Source organism: Hibiscus syriacus, unplaced genomic scaffold (assembly GCF_006381635.1).
Source record: "Hibiscus syriacus cultivar Baekdansim isolate YM2019G1 unplaced genomic scaffold, ASM638163v2 tig00110819_pilon, whole genome shotgun sequence".
NCBI lineage: Eukaryota > Viridiplantae > Streptophyta > Magnoliopsida > Malvales > Malvaceae > Hibiscus > Hibiscus syriacus.
Window position 1 is genome coordinate 2542452 of NW_024062875.1, and position 25204 is coordinate 2567655.

General features: G+C 33.8%; 1 protein-coding gene and 4 pseudogenes across 1 annotated transcript in view; 3 read left to right on the top strand and 2 right to left on the bottom strand.

Moving 5' to 3' along the window:
* The first annotated feature begins 1636 nt into the window (after window positions 1–1636).
* LOC120142148 lies at window positions 1637–3522 on the top strand (annotated as a pseudogene).
* Window positions 3523–4856: 1334 nt separating this feature from the next.
* LOC120142154 lies at window positions 4857–12430 on the bottom strand (annotated as a pseudogene).
* Window positions 7327–25204, bottom strand: part of LOC120142149 (la-related protein 1A-like) — a 36567-nt gene continuing 18689 nt past the window's right edge. Inside the window, exons 16-17 of the mRNA XM_039156884.1 lie at window positions 18021–18027; window positions 7327–7359 (exon numbers count right to left, since the gene is read on the bottom strand). The gene's annotated coding sequence lies outside the window, so the exon portion shown is untranslated. The remainder of the gene's footprint in view (window positions 7360–18020; window positions 18028–25204) is intronic.
* On the top strand, window positions 14632–18362 carry LOC120142150 (annotated as a pseudogene).
* On the top strand, window positions 18804–20266 carry LOC120142153 (annotated as a pseudogene).

The following is a 25204-nucleotide window of genomic DNA, read 5'->3' on the forward strand; positions in this document are numbered from 1 at the left end:
ATCACTCAAATTTTAAGACACTTCTACTTTGGTCACTTCAACGAAAAACTTCATTCTAGTGCTCATTGTTAATAAATAATATTATTTTGATCATTGTACCATTAAACCACTAACAACGTATGAATCAACCCACTCACATGTCATTTTAGTGACCAATAAAATAATGACATTGTTATCACTTTATTGGTCACAAAACGAGAAATATATTTTTGCAAATATCAATTTCATAAATAACACGTTTGTTTTAAAATAGACAAAGTTAGGCCTTATTTTTAAAGTAATAAACAATTTTTTTAAGAAGAAATCACACCAATGGTCATTTAACTTTTAGAGTGCTTTCATTTTGGTCACGAATAATTCTTTCATTTTAGTCATCGTTGTTAAGAAATGTTTTTATTCGCCACTCCATCATTAAACAACTAACGACATCTGAGTCAGTACGCCAACATGTCATGATGTATCTTAGCAACAAAATGCCCAAAATGAAAGAATTTCTTAACAATAATGACTAAAATGAATGTTTTTCTATTGGATGATCAAAATAAAAACTGTCCTAAAAGTTAGATGACCATTGATATAACTTTTTTATTTCAAGGGTAAACTCTCTATTTAGACCCAAGCTATTGTCACGTTCTATTTTTATCACTCACTATTGTTTTAATAATTTGATCACTAATGTTACGTGTTTATTCTATTTTGATCATTAACAATTAAAAAGTTAATGGAGATTGTGATGTGGTGCAATATAATAATAGTTTCAACCTTAAAATTTATACATTTTATAATTTGATGATAATTTAAAATAATTTAATAAATTTAACTTTTAATATTTAAAAAATTAATCAATTTAATATTTAAATACATTATCGTCATCTCGTGTCAACCCCTACAAATTTCTTGCATATAATGACAAATTTTTCACACCCCACTCTCTCTCTCTCTCTTACACTAACACATTATGTTCTTCCTAAAAAAATGTCAATATAGTGGTATCTCTTACAACTAAACTTCGTAGTATCAGAATCTTAGATCACCCACAAGAACATTATATTTGATTTCATTAAACTGAAAATAACCTTTATTTTTTTCCCAAAAATAATAAAAAATCACAAATCTAACCTTGTAACTAGGATCTTTAGCTCTCCGATCTCATTTTCTAATCGTCGGATCATACCCAAATTAAATCTAAAGCATCTCCTTCCCTTTTGGGCATCAAAATTTGACAAGAAAAATCAGTTATTTTCCCTTTTTGAATCATCTAATTCCATTGAGGGAGAAGAATTCCATGAATTTATCCATGTTTCATCGTGAATGGTAAGTGACTAAAGTTGAATGAAAATGAAAGTTAGTGACCAAAGTATAAAAACTATAATTAGTTGACGTAAACAGAAATTCGGCCATAGTTGGGTGACTAAATAGTTAGTTTACCTTAATTTTAATCCATCAAGCTAAAGAGAAAGCAGCATGCAAATTAGAACGTTGACAAAACACCATCAAATCGCAACCGTAGAATCTCAGCCATCCATTAACACGTCCTTCATTTCCTCGCGCGTTTTCCTTACCCTTTCCTCGTAGCTAAGTCGAAGCTCCCTTTGACTCTCAAACTCTAACGGAATTGACAAAAATATTACTACTAATGTTTCTCTGTATATAAAACTTACTTTGTATTTCCTCAAAGAGAAAGCAAAAAAAGAAAGTCAAAAGAAAGCAGTAAAAGGTAGCGAAATGGCTGACGCCGGCGGTCAATTTGGAGATTTTCCAGCGATTCATACACACGAAGGTCAATTTATTCAGTACAATATTTTTGGAAATTTGTTGAGGTGACGTCTAAGTATCGCCCTCCGATCATGCCTATCGGTCGTGGAGCCTACGGCATCGTTTGGTAAGCGATTTCACTAAAATACAAGTTTTCCTTTCCTCTTTGTTAATTTGATTTCTTTTTTGAATTTTGAAGCTCGATGTTGAATTCGGAGACGAATGAGATGGTTGCTGTAAAGAAAATCGCCAACGCTTTTGATAATCACATGGACGCTAAGCGGACACTTCGTGAGATTAAGCTCCTTCGACATTTGGAACACGAAAACGTAAGCTCCTTTTTTTCTTTTTTTGAAGTTCTTATTGCATAATTGGTAGGAGATGATGTCCAAGAGTCAAAGAGCAAACTGGTCAAGGAAATAGAAACCTTAATTCAAAGATTTAAATTGTTGACCAAAAGTCAATGGATTCCTTTTCCTCAGCATTTCAATTTCCGGTTGTTTAAAGTTAATTATTCTTTAAGTAAGATTTTATTCTTAATAAACAGGTTATCGGAATCAGAGATGTGATTCCCCCGCCTTTACGGAGAGAATTCTCTGATGTTTACATTGCCACTGAGCTCATGGATACCGATCTTCACCAAATCATTCGCTCTAATCAGGGTTTATCCGAAGAGCATTGCCAGGTACACAATATCCTTTTCCTCAAGTTTTCCGATGAACATCGGAGAACTGGAGAAAACGTAAAGAATCTCATCTATGTTTTATTTGTCTCAAAGCATAATGATCGAAGATCGTGCATATGTACGTGTATGTTGATTTTGTTTCATTTGATTGTGTGGTATGCAGTATTTCTTATATCAACTTCTTCGAGGCTGAAGTACATACATTCTGCCAATGTCATTCATAGAGATTTGAAACCCAGCAATCTCTTGCTGAATGCTAATTGTGATCTTAAGATTTGTGACTTTGGTCTCGCTCGACCTACTTCTGAGAACGATTTTATGACGGAATATGGTGTCACGAGATGGTATAGGGCGCCGGAGATATTGCTGAACTCTTCGGACTACTTTATAGCTGCTTTATAGCTGCTCGGCACACCAACCGAATCCGATCTCGGATTTCTCCAGAATAAGGATGCAAGGAGATATATCAGGCAGCTACCTGCACATCCACGTCAATCACTAGCAGACTTTTCCCACATGTTCATCCATTGGCCATTGATCTCATTGACAGAATGTTGACATTTGATCCGAGCAGAAGAATTACTGGTAAGTGCTACATTATGGAGAGAGAAGAAAATGAGCTCTGTTTTATAATCAATATGAAAATGAAACCATCCAGTTTGAGGTCTTTTAATTGAGATGAATTACGCAATCTTGCTTGAATGTTGGAATCTGTTAAATGGACAGTTGAAGAAGCTTTGGCACATCCTTATCTTGAAAGGTTGCACAACATAGCTGACGAACCGGTATGTGCCGAACCGTTCTCTTTGAATTTGAGCAGCAACCGCTGGGAGAAGAACAGATGAAGGATATGATTTACCAGGAGGCCTTGGCTCTAAATCCAGATTTGCTTAATAAAAATATATAGTTATATCTTCAAATTGAGCCATTTCAAGTAATGTTTGCAGCCATGACCACCATTGATGTTAGCTTTCATGACATCAGTGCCTTTCAAGCATTTTCAAGCCTCAAGACTTCATAAACTTGTGTTTTTCTCCTATTCTGATGTGCGTTTATAATGGTTATTTGTTTAATTTATTTTGCATGTATCGCGTGCATCTTTTGCTGCTGTATTTTTTTGCCACACAGGCAAAAGATCTTGCTGTAACGAATATCAATGAAAATTGACATTAGTTTGTATAATTTTTGTCCACAAGGTCAATTTTTTTATTTACTATCGAGTTTTATACAACATTTATACTGCATAGAACGTATTTTACTCATTTTTTAATATGTTTAACCACTGATTATGTTGTTTGTTTTGTCGTTCACCGATGTATCATATATAAATATGATTTAAAAAGGTTTTTTTAGAGGATCTTTTATTCCTGATTATTTGACCAAAACCCAACAATTTAGATTTTTTTTAAATACCTTTAATCGTTTTAATTTTGAAATTTTACCTCTTGAATTAAAAAAAAAAATCTCAAAAACACAGGAGAACATAATCCAAAATTATGGTCCTGGTTTACGCGGGATAGAAAGCCACAAAATAATGACCAATTGAAGATTCATTACTGGTGGGATCAAAACTGTTTCCTTTAGCCTAATGGTGCAACGTTGGTTTGATGGTATTATGACACGGGTTTAATTTTCGTTAACGAAAATTCTTCAAATAATTTGTAATTCATGATTTTGATTTTCAATCATTTGACACTCCTATAAAGGTCATGTTCGAACGAGATCTCTAAGGATAACAATTATCCATTAACTATTAAGATAGCATGATTCATATATATTTTGTATTTTTTTATTTCATGTCAATCGAAAATAAATTATATCATGTTCTTTCTTTTTTGATACACTCCTGAGATATTCCTAAAGATTGAGAGAGAGAGAATTCTAACGTTGAAATACATAATTATTCCAAAAAAATACTTGTATATTATTAAAAATCAAACAAATAACCAATTGATTTAATGGGATGAGACACCATACTTTTTAAGCAAGGTCAGGAGTTTGAAACTTGACTTTTATAAATAGGATAAATTGGGTTACGAGAGTCGTCTCTGTAATGAGCCTTTGCAAAATCTGATTTAGATTAATTGATTAATAAATCATATACCAATGATTAATTAAAAAAATCAAGAACGCACAATAGAAAAATCCCTTTAACAATCACAATATTAATATATCACAGTAATGTTTAAAGATTCCAGGCATCTACGAAGGACGCATCTTTCTTTTGACCATCTTGGTGACTTCACATTTAGAAATATTCAAGCATTATTGAGCTCAACCAAAAGCCATTTTATAACTTATAAAATGATTTTGTATTGTTATGCCGATGATTCATTTTCAATACCATCTTTGAATATGTGCAAAACTCCTCAGACAAATAATAAGATTAATGTATTGCATCACATCACATGGTTGTCCATGTTTTTTATATCCTTAATCTCCATATCAGACAAAAGTTCCCCATGTGATGTCCTAATAATGCTCCTACAATTTATGCTTAGGCAAATGAATTAGCATTTACTTAACTGAAGTCTCTGATAGTAAATACTTGACATTCTGAGCTAATTGACTTAATCAGGAAAGATGATTGTTTTTATTTTAATGCTTTAGGTTCTTCCACCAAACTGAAGCCTCCTCGAGTTGATGAACCCCGGTTTCTTTCAGGGAAATAGATCTTGAATATCAAGGATATCAGCAAGCACCAGCAGCAGTTGTATCATTCCCGGCTCCCGTGCCTTGAATAACTAAGGGTTGTTCTCTATAACATCGACTATATTTCTACCTGCAATTGCACCGGGTGAAATGTTTTCAACTTCATATCTAATAAGTTGGAAATAGGAGCAAAACAGGGTTTCTGATATTTCGAAAATTATTCACCAGAGTAGAATTTCCAAGTGAAAAGGAACCGATATAAGAGAAAGGGAAGCTTACCACATTGTCACTTCCTCTTAATCTACCCAAAGCAGAATTTTTAGCAAGTTCTTGAATTCCGACGTCACACCTAAATGCAGAAACAGTCAAGGAACACGATTAGGTTATAAGCAAGTCCCGAGACAGAAAAATAACAGATGGTCACAGTAATCAAAGTCCGATTCAAGGATATTCATAGACATTACTGGAAGCAGACTGGTTAGAATAATTCATATCAACGTTTATGTCCGTGATTTAAAAGAATTAGCATGAATACTTGAATACCTTGAGCCTTCTATCACGCAGACATAACGGAGGACATTCCCGTTGAGTGAAGCTTTCTAAATCTCTCTTCGATACTGTTATCAAGCTTACAAGCCCACCATTCAAAAGTCTTCAACAGACATCTTATTCGGTCCCATTTCTTCGGGATACAAGCTCTCAATCTACAAAAATAGACCAAACCATCAAAACGAAGTTAAGATTTTTTTTTTTTTTGGGATAGAAGTTGGAGGTCTCATTAAAAACTCCCTTCGTATTCGTCCACACAATAAGAAGTATGTTAACGAACATTAGAAGGAAGAACAGAGTATCTCACAGTTTATTAATAATAATACCCAATACATAAGAAAACACTGAATATCCTCCTATGGTGATATACCATTACAACAAACACCTTAAACTCTCACAACCTCAACCAAAACCACAATCGACAAATACCCTATTTCTAAATTACACCTCCAACATTTGGATAAAAAACACTCAAATAACATAACACAAAAACAACAACACCTGCAACCAATCAAAGCCGCAATTGAGACGAGATCTAATGAGAATCGACTTCGTCAGGGACCCAAGAGTTTGGTTTGAATGAAGGCTCAATCTCATGCACCATGATTTGAAGGAGTTGTCACCGACCTTCAATTTCAACGTCTCATTAATTCTCACATGAACCTTTGTGAGGACTTGAACTTTTGTCTTATCAAAGATGATGGTGACTGACAGCTTTCGTCGATTGCTAATAAATAACCCCACTTATCAACAATGTTTTGAAAGTATCTCAATTCCAAGCGTGAAAAGGAACACCCTCGCAAACTAACCACACTCGACGACGCTCCACTACCAAACTCTGACCAAGCTTCGACTCTGGAGAACCACTTTGTGAGTGTCTCTGATTTATCGTTCTTCACACTTCTCAACGAAGCCGAGACTTCGAAAACCATTAGAACTACATTTCCAGCAGCTCTCATTATCGAGAAACCAGTGAGGCCCTTGGCTTGCATTTGATTAGCAAGATTACTGATTTTGATAAAGTTCTTACACCACCCCACTAGACATTTACTCAATACGAGAAGTTATCATCGTCTACCACTCCTTCAACTTCACAGTGATATTCCTTGAAACAACTTCCATCCTGGACTTGCGGTGAATAGTGTCGAGGACTTTCTCCAATAGGAATGACGAGGTTTGAATTTAGTGAAAGAAACACCAATTTTGCTGCCATCAATAAGAGAACCATTCATTTTTTAGATCGCTTTCCTTTCTTCTTCGATTGTTGCGAAGCGAATGAAACCAAAGCGAACTCCTTTTGAATTTCTTTTATTTCGAATAAAAGAATCAATTACCTGACCGTGGGTGGAACTCTTCCAATGGATCTTCTCTGGTAAATTTTCAATAAATAACGTGTATCCAGACTTGTCATTACTGCACCCCTTTGTCGTGGACTCCTTGGTTCCATGGTGGACAACATCTGCGACAACTTTTATCGCAACACACAGTTTTAACAGGCACATAAATACTTGGAGATGCTACAGGAGCTTGATTTGGCATTGGCAGTACTGGAGGAACAGGATAACATCCATACTTATCAAATGCATCAGAATCTGTAACTATTCCTCTTTTAACAACTAGATTCTTATTTGCCATCTCAATGTGCAAAAGGGACTTCAACTTGGCATCAAAAACCATTTCCTGAAGGGCATCCTTGGCAGCAACTGCAAATTTTGCATTTGAGAAGAGAGTGAAACCTTTAGGCTTTTCTCCCTTGTAGCTCACTTGCGAAGCTTTAAAACCTGGAAGCCATCTCAATAAATTCTGCAGCTCTCTCTCTTTGACATCTTCAGGCAGACCCGTAATGAAGATAGTACGAACCTGTCATGATGAGAAGGTGAGATGGCGGAGAAGGCGCGACTGCAGAGGGCGGAGGAGCTTGGACCGGAGGTTTCTGCTGGTGATAAGGATGGATTCCATCACCCGGCATGTGATGAATGATTATTGAAATTAAAATCTCAATGACTTAACGATCTTTCCTGGTCGCGCGCCCGGCGGTGGTGAAAGCTGTGACTGCCGACGAAGAAGAGAAAGGTGGCGGTGATGAAGAGATTCCGACAGGTAGATCTTGAGCCTGAGAAAAGGTGGAACTACGGAGTCGTCCTTCAACGAAACCCTCAGAGATGGATTAGATCGGGAGAACAACTTGACAGAACAATGGCGGGTTCTGGTTTTGTCGAAACGGTCAAAGGCATATTCACAGAGAACGACAACGAGTCTGGACACTAGGATAGATGGGTTTTGTTCGCGAGTGTACGGCGAGCACGGTGGTATGACGGTGTCGAACACGGACGATGGCGTTAATCGGTGAAAAACGGCGTTTAGATCTGCGTCGATTGAAAGATTTTCTCGAAAATCTAATCTCGAAAATGAAATCAGAGTGTGGAGACGATCTTCCTGAGGAAAAACGACGCGAACGGATGACGGAGTTTGGCAGCGGGCGGCGGAAGGTGGACGGCGATGATCGGTGAACGGCGATGAAGTTCATGTTAAACATGATGCAGTGGTAAAGATGTGCTGAAATGATGGATGATAACAAATCACCTTGAACCAAGAGAGAACCGCTTCTCTCACTAGGTTTGAAATTCAAAACCAAATCATTTTTTAAACTCCGCTCTGCCAAAGTATATGCTTCATCCCGGCTGAGCTCAATGCACTGAGCAAGGAGCAAGGTTCAATTACAATTGCGATTCCATGTTTAGCATCCAACTTAAAACCAATTGGCAAATGATGGAGAGCCAACTTGAATATAAAACCAAAGAAAACTGAAAAACATATACGGGGTAACACCCATAATCACATGGATTGCGGTACGCTCCGGTACGGGAACGTGGAACGGGATCGCAATTCGCTAGGTCCCTAAAATTCGGTACGAGGGGGTAGACTCATTTCGGATTGCTCCGGAACGCAATTTCGAAGGTATTAAGTGTGTGTGTATATTGCCACTTAATGTATAAAGATAACCATAATAGAACATGCAAAACTTGAAGGTCAAATGCCTGAAACAACATAAATAAAAAAACCTTGGGACCGAAATGAAATGCATGTAAAACTTAATAACCATATTGGAAAGTTACATAACCTCTGAGCAAGGACCAAAACACAACAACTTGAAACGTAGGTTCTAAAAGATGTCGTATCCATAGTAATATAAATCACTTTTTTGGGTTTCAGAAAACCCTAAGCCTTCATTTTGTTCAACAAAACAGAAAAAGAACTTGGGAGTTCTATGCATTCTCTATCGACGGAGAGAGCACCGCCACTCAACGACGTGATCCACGACGTCCGGAACTTGACATAAAAGGCCCAAAACAACCCCTCAACCTCCTAAACTTGGATCTAGAACCCTTTTCCCCAAAAACCAAGAAAAAAAACCTTAGATCTAAGAAATTACCTCTCGACCCCTTTTGAATGTGGTGACCTTCGAGTTTTTTGACGCCTAAAGCAGTTAAGCTTTCATCTTTCTCTTTTCCTTTCTCTTTCTTTTTTCTCGTATTTTTTTTTTTGTTTGCTAAATAATGGTTGATGGGTGAATCTCGTTTGCGGTTTTTTTCTTTTCCTTTCTTTCAAAATAAACACACACACACTTAATACCTTCGAAATCGAAAAAAAAGATGATGAATAGCTCCTTCCATAGTCAATTTTGGATCGGCGTACCGAATCGTGATTTTGAAACGAATTGGAACTCGTTCGTACCGCGTTTTGGATCGCAGCGTACGGTACGTAGATCGTGGGCTATTGAGCGATTTATGTAACTATGGTAAAACCACTTAAAATCAAACAAATTCTATGAAATAACCAATTTTTATAAGGTTTGTAAAATATTACCCCACATAAAATTTAAAATTCAATGGATTGAAGTTATTGACCAAGAGAAAAAAGGGGTATAGTCATTATGAATTCTAAAGCGATCAATAGAATAGGAGGCAACAGAGGGTTTTGGTACTAACCTTTATACTACCTAAGTCAATGCGTCTCCCGAGAAGTCGAGCGAGGATTAAAGCCTGTTTCACAGATGGAAAACTAAATCACTGCAGAAAATCTATGTGAGTATGATAAGTTTTTCATCACTTATAAATAAAATGTGTCGATGAATAGTCACTAATCCTGCTATAATCCATAAGACCAAGTATCGAATCATGCATCAAAGATACCAACCATTAGCAGAATTTATATGTTAGGCCAAACCGGGTCATAGTAGTTTTCCTTTTCAAATGACCACAACGACTATTTATGCCAATGTTATATATTTTTTGCGCATATCCATTATCACCAGATAATAAACAAGCAAATTATTCTCAATTTTACTGTGCAAAAGTTACAAATTGTTAGTGTATGTGAATATGAACCACGGGGATTGTGTGTGTGTGTGTGCATATATATATATATATCAAAACTAGAAAATGTCATGAAAGAAAAGGCAACATAAGAAATGTGCTTAAACCGATATATTTTTAAACCTTGAATTTAAACCCTAAACCCATATATAAGAAGTCCAAAAATATTATAATGCACATTTGTACGTCATAATGGTTTATATTGATATATGCATGCAAATACAATTCATATCCGAGAAAAACAGAGTAGTAATCAAGAACATGGAAACATATTCATTTCAACCTTCCTTGCAACATCCATTCCACTAAGGTCATCTCGTGGATCTGCGATGACAAGAGTAAGCAGTATCATTACATTTGCGTTAACTATGAAAGATCTTGTAGGATCCAAATTCTTTGTGAAAATAACATGGGCCAAATAGAAGAGTCGAAGTTTTAAAGGGTGGACATCAATCATGCATAGAGAAAAGATGGTAATTTAGTTTTATAAATACCTGGTTCGGTGTATCCCAAGCTTTTAGCAGATATAACGACTTGGCTCAATGGCTTGCCATCTTCAACCTCACTCATTACATAACCCAATGTACCTGTCAAAACCAAATTTATATATATAATAGGCAAACCAAAATTAAAAGATGTATATAGCTGAAAACCCTACAGGAAACCAAGGGTCAATCCACGAAACTAATACTGTGGATTCATCTCAATGCGTTAACAAATTTATACCACTCAAACTTCCAACAATACGATGGATGGGGTCTCCAGATGAAATTATGCGATTTATTGATGATATGACTGGAAGACCAGCACCGACCTAACAAATAATAAAAACTAAATTAGTAGGAAAACCTTGAGATATTGCAGTGCAGATACATCAAGCTGCATCTGCCTGGTACATGAAGCAAAAAATACAGTAAGGAGATTGTTTCAATTTGGCTTACAGTTGACTCATGCCGTATGTATCGAGGATGTGAAACCAATTTGTCATAATCCTCCTGCAGAACAAGGGAAAGAAACATTATAACAATTTAGACAAGCAGCAACTTATAGATATAAAAATAATAGAATTGTATAAAGAAAATGTTGACAACTGCATGAAATGCCTCCTTGGCAACTGTTTACAACAAAGTATGTTACTTTATTGATGGTTTGAAGCTCACACTGAAAATATTCACATCAATGGAATTGAAAAACTATAATTTGACAATGAGAAAGCATCCTAACTGTTTCAAGTTCACTAACGATGATGTGCAGAAGAGCTTATTACCAATGTGGATGTAAGAGGCTTTTTGTTCGCCAGAACAATGCAGCAACCCAAGCCTACCCCTTCCTTTAGAACTCCAATAGTATCGGAACTGGCTGTGCAATCTACAAGGACTAAACCTGCGGCAAAATTACATAAACATAATCATTTTGGTGGCAATGTACTAAGATATCCACATAAAAAAAGGCTAATATATGATCGCCTTCTGTGGCAAAAATGTCATCTCAGAACTGGTCGAGCAATCTACAAGGTCTAAACTATGGCAAAATTACAAAAACAAAAAGAAAAATGGCAGCCATGAATGATGATACTCACATCGAATTCAACTAGTAACATGATTACATTGGGGAGAAAAAATGTCCACCAAAAGAATACCAAACAAACCTGTTGATTTTCCAAGAATTGATGCAATGTCTAGCACTTTTGTTCTTGATTCTGGACTGGTTATCACTTGAGATTCACCTGCATTTAGTATTCAACAAAGAAGCATAGGTAATATCATCAAAATACAATAAAGAAACAGCATTCGTCTGATAAAATAAAAATAAAAAAGCGGATATAAAAGAATTTACCTAAGGTAGTAAGTTTTGACAATGAAGTACCATCCGATTTACTCTACAAACTTCAGCTAAAATGTTATCATCCAACTCTTTTTGTTTGACATCTGATGCAATAACTAATGATTTACTATCAGATACTCCCACAACTCGTAAATGAACTCCCTGCCATGAAACATAAGAGACAACAATCAAATTTACATCCAAATTAATATAGTCATCACTCATTAGTCATCATCAATGAAATGATTCCAAAGACGTTTCCTTTAACTCATTTCACTTCACAAACAATTCATCCAATGAAAAAACAAATACAACTTGAAATGAAAAGAAGCAAACTTTTATGTAAAAATAGAGACCCAGAAAGGAAAAAGATTGAAGCAAGTACGAGGTTGGACTGAAGGGGTCTGCAGGAGATAATGTGTTGGAGGAGTTGGCGTCCAACACCTCCACAACCCATCAGAATTAGGGGGATAATCTTCATTGTCATGGTTGTGGTTGACCTTCTGGGTTCTGGGTTTTCTTCTATGAAACAAAATGTTTCGGGAAATTTATACTGAATCGGTGAAAACTGAAAACAGGCACTGAGGGGTTGTTAAGTTAATTTGGGTTTAATCTCTGGTTCTACACATCAACCGAATTTTAATTACTACTACCACTTTACTAATTGTCTGCTTAATTGGACACGAATGGAAAAGTGAAAATTAAGGTGTTATAATTTAATTTCTTCTATTATTTTTATTAATAAATTCTTTTTTTTTAAATTAAGACGCTTAAATTTAAAGAGAAAAAATAGGATAATAATCACTAAGAAAACTCATACATAAAAAAAATATTAAACAAAAAATAAATAAAAATGAAACATTTCATTGAGAATGACATCCAACGTCAAAATAATTCAGCAACATTTATAAAGCATTATCATTGTCGAACCAAACGAGACTCTTTACGAAATGGTAAAGAGTGATGACGAACCAAACAATTTGACAAATTATTTAGCCACCAATTATGATTATATCGATAAATAATCTTTTTACCAAATTGAGGATCTGCCATTATGCGACCACCGACAAACTAATCAGAAAATAAATGTTGTGAGAATCTTTATGCATGTACCAACACGATCGCAGAAGTATACAAAAAAGGTACTAAAAACCATAAGGAAGTATCACAGGAGTAGAGATAAATCTGTCATAAGAACAGAAAAAAAAAGTGTCAAAAAGAACATATATTCTTATTCAAAATTAAAAAAATCCAAGAAAAAAAAGAACATAGTATGAAAAAATACAAGAAAAATAATAATCACGAGAGTCGGTAATTAATATTAAGATTGGTGTAATCATCGATTAAATATAAGTCAAAACATTAAAAAAATTAAGTTAAAAAAAAAATCCTAAACTTAAAAAATAATTTAAAAACTTAAAATAATTAATAAAATATTATTATCTCTGAAAATTCTAAATTCAATCAACAACTTTTTAGAAGATAATAATTACTTTATTCTATAATGCATATAATCGGAACAATAACTCTTCCAACAACATTTTTTATCTAACAAGTAATAAATAAAACAATGTTAAAAAATAATAATCTCATCATCAAACAATTATTAATTAGTAAACAAATGAAACAGGAACATTATAACATGAATAAAGTGGAGACTAATCTCTGCTATCATATTTCACCGTATAATGTAAGGTAAAATAAATTCATTAAATGATATTACTAATAAAAAAGAAAAGATTCTTTTTCTATAATATTTAAATTCAAATAGCTATATTCAATTAATCTCTTTCATTCATAATTTATTAAACGCCATAAGTTAATAAGTTGAACATTAATATAGTTTAAATTTTGTTTTACTGAAGTTATGAATTACATTTTTATATTTTAATTTAATTATTTAGTTATTTTTAAAAATTTTAAATTTAGAATGATTAAATTAGAGAATTTAAATTGCGATTTATGCATTATACGAGAATGGGTCGAAATAACGGGCTCATTTTTGTTTCCTTCACAATTTCTATGATCTATTTGATGGTGGGATGCTTAGCAGTATACTTATTGTGTATAAAGACAATTTAGGTGGCGTCTTTGCAAATTTGTTAACTTTAAAACAACTAGAGTTTAGGGTTTCTCACTTTCTCAAGGAAAAATTAATAATAAAACGAATAAAAGATTTTCAGGCCCAATCAAATGATCAATCTCTCATATTGCTTCTAGCTCTGAATTTCCCCCTTAATTCTTCATATTTATCCTCTTTGTCAATTTTTTTTTGGAAGACTCACATTTCCGGGTACTGCCTAACTCTCTTCACTTCCTCTAATGGAATATTCATGAATTTGATCAGAGGCCAGTACCTTCCTGCTATGTTTCTATTTGGGTTTCTGTTTTTAGGTGATTATGAGGAATGGGTTTTCTTTAGTTTTGGTTCTTATGGTTCAATACATGGAGTTTTAGTTTTGAGCACTTTGATTTGTTTCTTTGCTGTTATGCATATGAGGAAATACATTATTGTAATTTTTGTTCAACTTATTGTTTTCCTCTCATTTTAGGGGAACACGTGTTCAGTTGTATGGATAATTACGTACAGAACAGATTTCGAGTGATATTTTAGGGCATTTAATCAATTTGGAATCTGAGTTTATACCTTTCATTTTGAGCTTGCATTTTATTTTGCATCACGGCTCCATGTAATTGGCTAGAATTTGTGGTAATTGCATAGCATGATTATCAGTAGCTTTTTTTTTTGTTGTAAAAATCTTGATAATTTTGTGTATGTTTTGTCAGATTGCTCGCTTGTTGATTATGTTTACCGAGTTGCTTCATATTAGCTGACTGAAAACTAGTTCAGGTTGCTTTAAAACGAATAGAATATGCTGCGCTGCATGCTCACAAAGTAAGGCGCTGTACGAAATATTACTGTGGTGAAGTAGTATGGATGTCCATGTGATTGATTCAGAGGAGGGTATGAGCCATCGTGGAATGTCAGATGATGGGGAAGCCGAACCTAGTGAAGGTGAATTAAATCATGTAAACAATTCCCTAGCTCACAACGAGGATGAGATTTGTGAGCCATATCTCGCTATGGAATTCGATTCTGAAGGTGCTGCTAAAACTTATTATGATGAGTATTGTAGACATATGGGATTTAGCTCCAAAGTTGGCCAACTTAGTCGTTCCAAGACTGAGGGGTCAATAGTTGCCAGGGAGTTTGTCTGTGGCAGAGACGGTGTGAAAGAAGGTCTGCTGACAGTTGTGATGCAATGCTTAGAATAGAGTTAAAGGGAGATAAGTGGGTTGTTACAAAATTTGTGAAGGAGCATAAACATTCTGCAATGAGTCCAAACAAAGTGCATTGCCTTCATCCCCGTAGGCACTTAGCTGGTGCTGCAAAGACCATGGTTGATGGTTACCAAGGGGTGGGAATTGTACCAAGCGGTGTGATGTATGTTTCTATGGACAGAAATCATGTCTCCTCGGACACAAATAATCGTGGAGTCTGGAGCACTCCTCCAGCTGAAGCAAATCGCTCAGTTAAGAATATCGGGACACTGAATTATGCTGTTAGGCCTGTTACCAGAAAGAGAACACTGGGGAGGGATGCTCAAAATCTTCTCGATTATTTCAAGAAGATGCAAGCTGAGAACCCTGGTTTTTTATGCAATACAGCTGGATGATGATAATCAAATGGCTAATGTTTTTTGGGCCGATGCAAGGTCAAGGACGGCCTACATGCATTTTGGTGATGCCTTGAAACTGGACACGAGTTACAGAGTAAATCATTATAGGGTGCCATTTGCTCCATTTTCTGGGATCAACCATCACGGTCAGACAATTTTGTTTGGTTGTGCATTACTACTAGATGATTCTGAGGCTTCTTTTGTTTGGCTTTTTAAAACATTTCTTACAGCAATGAACGACCATCAACCTGTTTCTTTAATCACTGATCAAGACAGAGCTATACAACTGCAGTGTCACAGGTGCTTCCAGGTGTTCGACATTGTATCAATAAGTGGCATGTTTTAAGAGAAGGACCGGAGAAACTAGCTCATCTTTGTCATGTGCATCCTAATTTTCAGGTAGAACTATATAATTGCATAAATTTGACTGAAACTATTGAGGAGTTTGAATTATCTTGGAGTTCCCTTCTTGAGAAGTATAATCTTAGTGCACACAATTGGCTTCAATCACTATATAGTGCTCGAGCTCAATGGGTCCCTGTATATTTTCGCGATTCCTTTTTTGCTGCAATATCACCCAATCAAGGATTTGATGGCTCCTTTTTTTATGGTTATGTTAATCAACAGACCACAATACCATTGTTCTTTAGACAGTATGAACAAGCAATGGAGAACTGGTTTGAAAGGGAGATTGAAGCTGATTTTGACACTATTTGCACCACTCCTGTCCTGCGAACACCGTCACCTATGGAGAAACAGGCAGCAGATCTGTATACACGGAAAATATTCACAAAATTTCAAGAAGAACTAGTTGAAACTTTTGTTTACACTGCTAATAGAATTGAAGGGAATGAAACCATCAGCACATTTAGAGTTGCAAAGTTTGAGGATGTTAACAAAGCATACATAGTTACCTTAAACTACCCCGAAATGAGAGCTAATTGTAGTTGCCATATGTTTGAGTATTCGGGCATCCTTTGTAGACATGTTTTGACAGTCTTCACCGTGACAAATGTACTTACGCTACCATCTCATTACATCTTGAAAAGATGGACAAGAAATGCAAAGTCTGGGGTTGGGACAGACGAACATGGTGAACATTGTATGGCCAAGTGTCCCTGACAGGACGTATAATAGTCTATGTTGGGAAGCAATCAAATATGCTGAAGATGGGGCAATAGCTACCGAGACTTATAATGTTGCAATGGGTGCTTTTAAGGAAGGTGGGAAGAAGGTTTCTGTCATAAAGAGAAGCTTTGCAAAAGTTGCACCTCCTGGTTCACAGGGTATTAGTGCTGCTTATGATAACAGTAGGAGCTCAACTTCAGCTCAAGATACAGCTCCTTTGCTATGGCCACAGCAGGATGAAATAACACGGCGATTCAATCTTAATGACACTGGTGCTCCAGCTCATTCTGTCTCAGATTTGAATCTGCCACATATGGCTCCTGTTTCTCTCCATCGGGATGATAATCATCCTGATAACTTGGTACAACAAGTAACTTTTTTCTTTTTAACGGGTTTCATTAAATATATGGGTTGATAAATTTATTGGTTTCTTTGATGCAGCCGGTTCTTCCTTGTTTAAAATCGATGACTTGGGTGATGGAGAATAAGAATTCAACTCCTGGGAATAGAGTTGCAGTCATTAATTTAAAGGTACGTGTATGGTAAAATTTTAAAAAGCTGGTGTCACAATTTAGTTTCATTAACCTTAAAAATTTTAACCTTCAAATTAATTGCTGAGGTACAATTAACCCTTTAAAACTGTTTGGTTATGTCCACAATTGTGGAGTCGATAGACAATTTTATTCAAATCACGTTTTCTCACATATTTACTTATTTCAAACCCTTTTCTTATGCATATCTGATATATAATCGATACAGTTGCAAGATTATGGCAGGAACCCATCAGTTGAAATGGAGGTTAAGTTTCAGCTCTCAAGGGTTACTTTAGAACCCATGCTGAGGTCTATGGCTTATATTAGTGAACAGCTCTCCACCCCAGCCAACAGGGTCGCCGTCATCAATTTGAAGGTATTTTAAACCATAATCAAGCCACACTCTTCCAAATGGTTACGATATTTGAGAAAAAACCTCTGCTGTGATATTTTATATGGGGCTGACCCATTGTGATTATATAATACATTTTCACATGTTTTATTGTGTAGTAATCTGTTTGTAAGATTGGTTTTCGAATGGAATCATGTTGAATCTAAATCTGTGATGCAGAAACGATAAATGATTCATGTCTTGCTTTAATATTGTATTCCATTAGACTTGAGCAAGGTTTCATCTTTACCCTCTAAACACCTCAATTACGCCTTTCTGCTTACTTTTCTTTTCATTTATCATCTCTGTTCCAGCTTCAAGACACCGAGACCACTACGGGGGAGTCGGAGGTTAAATTCCAGGTATCCAGGGATACATTAGGTGCAATGTTGAGATCAATGGCCTACATTCAAGAGCAGCTTTCTAATGTCGTAAGCACCCTCTTCCATTATTACTATTTGCAATTATAATGGATACGGATGATACCATTTTGTCGTAATTCACGTCCACTTCTTGATGCATCGTTTACCGTGTTGTAGACCGAAGCACAAGCAGAGCCATTATCAAAGAAGCAGGGGAGATAAAGTAGGAAGCCTATGTGTGTGGATGGCAAGATGGAATGCTTCTGATGTTGTGGCCTGTATATTAATGGGGATTGTTTTCCCCTCAACTGTGTATTATTTCCTCTTGTTTGTGCTAGTGTTTCATAAATTCATGTACATGTATAAAGAATATGAATTCAAGCACAATGCTTAGTCTAGCCTACTCATTTTGTTTAGGCTCTTTTTTTATTATTGTTTAATTTTAATCATTATTCTTTACACATGAACGGCCAATAAAAATTAGGGTACATCATCTTTTTTTGGTCACCTACCTATTACATAGTTTCTATTTTAGTCGTTCAACTATTATTCTTTTGAAAATTATACCTAACAATATGTTTTGAGTTTGATTTGGTCATTCGTCGTTAAAAAATTAATGATGAGAATAAATTGTCACCATAAGATAATATTATGTCAGTAGTGAAAAATAACAACATAGGGTAATGTCATGTCAATATTAAAAAATAACAGAAAAATATTATGTCAATATTCGATTAATGTTTTAACAATGGGTAAGTAAACATAACTAACATAACATTAATTATGACTATAAATTATTAATTATTTCTCATATGTCTGCCTGATCTATTATTGCTAATGGGTCGCAAGACCAAAGCCCAATAAGAAAGTTATTAAGAACCCTAAAGTCAGAATTAATATTCGTTACATGTTAGGGTTTCATTAGTTTAACCATTTGTAGATCTCTTCCACGCCTCCATCATTCCGAAGCCTCCCATCCTACGACGACAATGGTTGCCTCCAAGAAGACCGTAAAATTCCATCTCCCATTTTTTATATGTTTACTTTTGCACCTTTTTTTATTCTCCTGAAAATATGTTAACTAATGTTCGTGTCTTCGAATGTGTATTTCATGAAATGCAGAAGAAGACTCATGAGAGTATTAACAACAGATTGGCTCTCGTTATGAAGAGTGTGAAATACACTTTGGGTTACTAAACTGTTTTTAAATCTCTCAGAAACTCCAAAGGTATTGTTTTTTTTTCTTTTTCTTTTAAAAAGTCTGCTTATTTACCTCAACATTGCTGAACTACCTGATTTTTTATTTTGAATATTCCTAGCACTTTAAGCTCATTGGTCAAATGAAAAATGATGGTTAATTTTATTTTATTGTTTTGGATGGTCGCCTGAAGTTGAATGAATTTCTTTTTGGATTTTGGTTAAAATAGTGTTTAACTTGGACATGGGGATTATGGTTGAGTTGATTTGTGTGTTATAATTTTTTTCTTAATTACTGATGCCTAATCTATAATGTTTATTGAGCTTCTGAAATTGCAAGATGGTATCATTTTATTTTGATTATTATTTGTAGGTAAGTTGATTATCATTGCCAACAACTGCCCTCCTCTTAGGAAGTCAGAGATTGAATATTATGCCATGTTGTGCAAGGTTGGAGTTCACCGTGACAATGGAAGTATGTTCCTTATCCTATTTCATTACTCTGTGTATTGGAATATTCTTTTTCATATCACATTGAATTGAATCCATTTTATGTTCAGTTTATAGATAGTCGATAAAAATAATTCGGGCCCTTCCTATCTCATTCAAATCTTTAGTTAAAACAGTTTGTCAAAACCTATTGATAAATTGATCATTGCGGTCCATGGTGTACTCCATCTTTGCAATATCGTGCCTCGATGGAAACCACCTACCCCGTCACTCTAATTTATCATGTGTAATTTGCGATATACTGGTTCGTGTGATTAATGGGATACTTTGTTGTTTTAAGTTTTCTCGTAATTCACCATTTGTTTTAGAGGATTATTCCCTTAAAAATGTGGTTCTGTTCTTCCAGACAATGTAGACTTGGGGACTGCCTGTGGCAAATACTTCAGAGTGTGCTGCCTCAGCATTATTGACCCGGGTATATATATAGGAGTTGGTAATATGTTGAGTTTACATAGGCTCTAGATATATAATTCTGATTGTGGTGATATTTTGTGTTTCTTTTTCAAGTGACTCCGATATTATAAAGAGCATGCCCGGAGATCACTAAACCACCAAGGATGATACATCACACTATAGGTTTTGTTCTGATTTAGTTTATATCTTTTGTGTTTGGAAACATTGATGTCAAAGACAACTTACTCTGAAATTCACATCTTCCTTTGTGGTCCATTTGGATGCTTGATGTGACTCGTTGTGACCAAAATTCACTTATGATCATTGTTCTTACGCTATTTTGTTTCAGTTTTATTTTGCATATGGATTTCTTATCACAATTTATGCTTAAAATAAATAATAATAGATTCATTTCATAAATTAATTAAATTTATTGATTTCATTTATACTTATGAATAAGCTGGTTTAATAAAACATTTTCCTTAGAAGATTAACTTATAACTAGAAGACCCCAGTCTATATATTCTATGACACTCTATCAAGTAGGGGTTTATTTTAGAAATAGTGAGTAGGGCTAGGGATAGGGATAGGGATGGGCATAGGACTCGAACCCGATGGGTTCTAACCCGATGGGTTCTAACCCGATCGGGTCGGGTCGAGATTTTTTAAAGGTGATGTTCAGGTTGAGTTGGATTCAGGTTTAGGATGAAAAATACACGACCCGATCCGAAAAAAATAATTTTACCTTATATATTTAGGAATAATTACAATAATATCTCTCTATATATATATTTTTTTAATTAAATCACTGTTTTTATTGAATAAAAATAATATTTTATTATTATTTCGGGTTGTGTTGGATTGAGTTCGAATTTTATCTCAATAAGTTGAGTCGGGTGGAGGGTATATATTTTTCGGGTCGAGTCGGGCGAATGATGTAAATTTTTCGGGTCAGGTTGGTCGAAACCCGACCCAAACTAGACCCATGCCCATCCCTAAGTAGGGGATTCATTTCATAAATTAACTAAATATATTAAACCAGCTTATTCAAGTATAAAATTTTAAGGTAAAACAAAATTATAAAATTTTAAGAGACGAAAATAAATTATCAATATAAAATATAAAAAAAAAATCTAAAACATATAAAAGTTTAAATTTTTTAAAAGATAACCGTCTCCAACTGCTCTTGTAATATCCTAAATTTTGGAGCTGTGATTGAAAAGTAAATTTTGAAAGTTTGGGGATCAAAGTTTAAATTTATAAAAGTTTAGAGATTAAAAATGTAAATTTTCAAAAATTATATTTTGGGTATGTAAATGAGTGGTTCAACCCAAAAATGAAACTATAATGGGTTTTAGATTTTTTATCTGGAGTTTGTATAAAAGTTTATTAAGCGATAAAGATCAATAAAATATTTGGATAATCAGATCGAATTGAAAGTTTGCAAAAAAATTTTTTGAAGGAACGTAGTTTGGGACTAGAATTATTATATTGATATTTTTAATTAGTGGAATTTGGAGGAATTTCCATGTTAAAGTGGAATAGTGAAATTTAATGACTAAATTATTTTTTTTGAAAATTGGAAGGGTAAAGGTGGAAATCGATAAATGATATTTTTATATTCATTTAAGGATATTAAAATGGAGATCAAAGGATGGCATGACGGTAAAAATTAGGATTCATTAAGGGTAATTTTGATTTTTAGGCTAAAATAAATTTTAATTCATTTTAAATTGGTTTTTTTAAAGAGAGATTTTGTAAGAAATTTCAAGAGAACTCTTCTCTTCTCCATCAACCTGACGTGACTCCATAGCCAAGGTGAGCAAGATTTTATTTTTCATTTTTGGTCCATTTTAGTAAGAGTTTAGACTAAAGTGAGAAATAAAAAAAATGTTCTACACTTAATTTTCTACAAATTGGTATATTTATTTCATTGTTTCATGCTTAAATGGTGAAGCGAGTATTTATGGTGGTTGAAGAGAAAGGTATATTTGGTTGAAATAAGATTAAATTTTGATTTTAGGAGTGTTATAGAAGTATAAACAAGCAAGAAAATTTATTGGAAATGATTAGAGGGACTTAATTGAAAGTTTTGGTTATGATGGGGTATTAGGGAGAGAGGTTGAAAATTGGTTATTTTGATATGTGAGTGGTTTAGAATGGTTGAATTTGATTAAAAATGAATACAAGATGATGAATTTAAGTTTGAAACAAATTTAGGGACTATTTTGGAAATATTAAAAGTATTCAGCCTTTAAGGAAAATTGTTGGAAATTTTTTCAAAAATTCCTTAAGGGCTTATAATGGTTATGGAAGTGATCTTATGTGCTTGAAATCATGTTTTGGATTGAATTGAAGCTTGAATAAATTAGAGGACCATTTCATAAATTATGGAAATTAGAAGGATCCATGAGCAAGAATGAGAACGTTATGGTCTCATACTGAAATTTATTATTAGTGTGATGAGATATTGAATTTAGGATTGATTTAGAACGGTTGGACTTGATTATAAATGAATGTTAGATAATGAAGCTTGAAAACAAATTGGAGATTATTAGGGGACTACTCTGTAATTTTTGGCCATAAGGAGGAATAATTGGAAAATTTTAATAAAAATGTCCTAGGGATTAGATTTAATTTAAGGATGATTTTCATGCATTGGATCATTATGGAACCATGATAAGTTAGGAGGCCATTTTTGCAAGTTTTGAATAATGGAAGGATTAAGTTGTAAATATTTGAAAATTTAAAACACTATGCTGGAAATTAGTGATGGAATGTTGATTTTAGATTGAAATGAAAAGTGGTGTAATTTTAGGGGATATATTCAGTAGTTTCAAAAAGTTAGTGGTGAAAATTGCAAAATTACAATACTAATGTATTAATTGAGAAGTGTTGAATATAGTAGGAAAATGATGATTGATGTGGATTAAAGTGAATTATTAAAGGATTGGGAAAGATAATTTGATAGAGTTAAGGTTGATTTAGGGTTAATTAAGGATTAAAGCAAGCTCAAAGTGAATTAAGAAAAGGATAAATCTCGAGAGTGAAATGATCGTAATATTAAAGTTAGTGAGTCAACATGTGAGTGCAACTAACTTTTTATATAAAATGATACGATGACAACTTACGAAGAGTCAACTCAATCGATCTAAAAAGAAAATATTTTTAAATCGTATTTTTAAAAACATAATATTTTATTATTGTTTATTTTATAGCATGCGAATAATTTGGGTTTGAAGTGTCCAATACTGGTTTTATTGATATTTTTATTTATATTCAATTATATGGATGTTTTATGTGGAGAACAATATATGATTTTGAATTATGTTCATTGTATGATATTGAGAGTTAATGATGCACATGACATGTCATAAGGTGGAGTGAGTATTGATTATTGTTTACTGATTATTGATACTACCACTATATGTGCACTGTGGGTTCATAATGTTATGACATTGTGTATTCCATATCGAAATTTTGGTACATTGATGATGTATTTTACAGTACATGTACATTATTGTTACTGGCATTGAAAATGAAAATGTTATTGATAATAAAACTGCAAATAGCGCGTTCACTCGTTTACTGACCGCGTACCATATTATCATGATGATATCGTGGGTGATAATTTGAATTGAAATAGAGTATTACAGAATTGATTTTATACATTATTGTTGACTGTCAAATTGTTTAAGCAAAAATTTTATTACGAGTTTTGAAACGACAGTTAAATTTGTAACTGTCAGTATATGCAAATAATTTTATTGATCGCAATTGGATTTATACATGTTTAATTTTAATAATATGTTTTATATGATATATCATGTTCTATATGCTAAAAGTTTTATTTATTTTATTATATTACCTCACTAAGTGGAAAACTTAGCGTGTGATTGATTCACACGTAGGTAATAAGCTAGCGAGTAAGGTAGAACGCGTACCAGCGTCATTCCGTGGAAATCAAGTCTGACACCAGAATCAGTAAGGACATCATATTTTGGTGTATTTGTAGTTAGTGGCGTGTATATTAATGAGGTTTTAGTTGTTTTAATATTTATATTAGATATATAACGATTTATAATATAATATATAAAATTGTTTTAAAATAGATAATATTGAGTACTATAAATAGAATAAATAATACAATATTAAATTATATTTTTAAATATTATAATTTGATTTCACGTGAATATCAGTTTTAAAAATAAAGAAATATATTTTAAGATTTTAAAGAAATAAAAAATTATTAATTTTTTAAAAAAATATTTTATACGATCGATGGGATATATTTAACTCGTATGCTGTGACATATATGGGTTAAGGGTGTTATAGCTCTCCTCTAGATCTATCCCTACCATAGAGTACATTTGTTTGTAAAAAAATTGTTAATAAATGCAATAGGAATTAGATAATTAATTACGGGGTTTACGTTTGGAATGGCTGCCCCTAATGCCTTTGATTGTTCGGCAGGCTAACCATTTTTATGATATGAAGAAACATTCAAAGCTAAGGAACCACAGCCCGCCACCATCCCCAAAACGCTGCTACCTCCCCTAAGCCTTGACAAAAGCCTTATCAAGACACTAGTACTTTTGAAAAATTTAATATACTGATGGTGTATAATTTATATGACATGTCATCATACAATTTTAAAATTAAATTTATTATTAATGTTATATCACTAATTGACGATACGATATATTACACACTTTTAGTGTATCAAATATTCACTATTGATTGAAATGCCATCCCTTCTTTCGTTGACTCCATTGTCATTAAATTATGAATTAATACTTTATTTTCAAATAACTACTACTCTAATACTCCATTATTTTCTATAACTTTCGGTTTACTAATGATAAAAAATAGATATTATATTACATCATCACTAGTTAAAATGATCTTCCATCTGCATAGGAGATAAAACTATAAGATAATATCTATGTGCGAGTAAAAATTATTTGAAAATTCAAATTATGAAACAATATCTCATTTACCACTCCTTAAATTCTGTAGATGGATTAAAGATGTAATATGGTAAGATTTTTGGTACAACATTCAACATTAAGTCATCGATGATTATACATGAATTATAAGACGAACAGTTCACTAAAAACGGAGCTTTAAATAATCAATCAATAGTCAACTAGCTCACCGAGGTCTCAA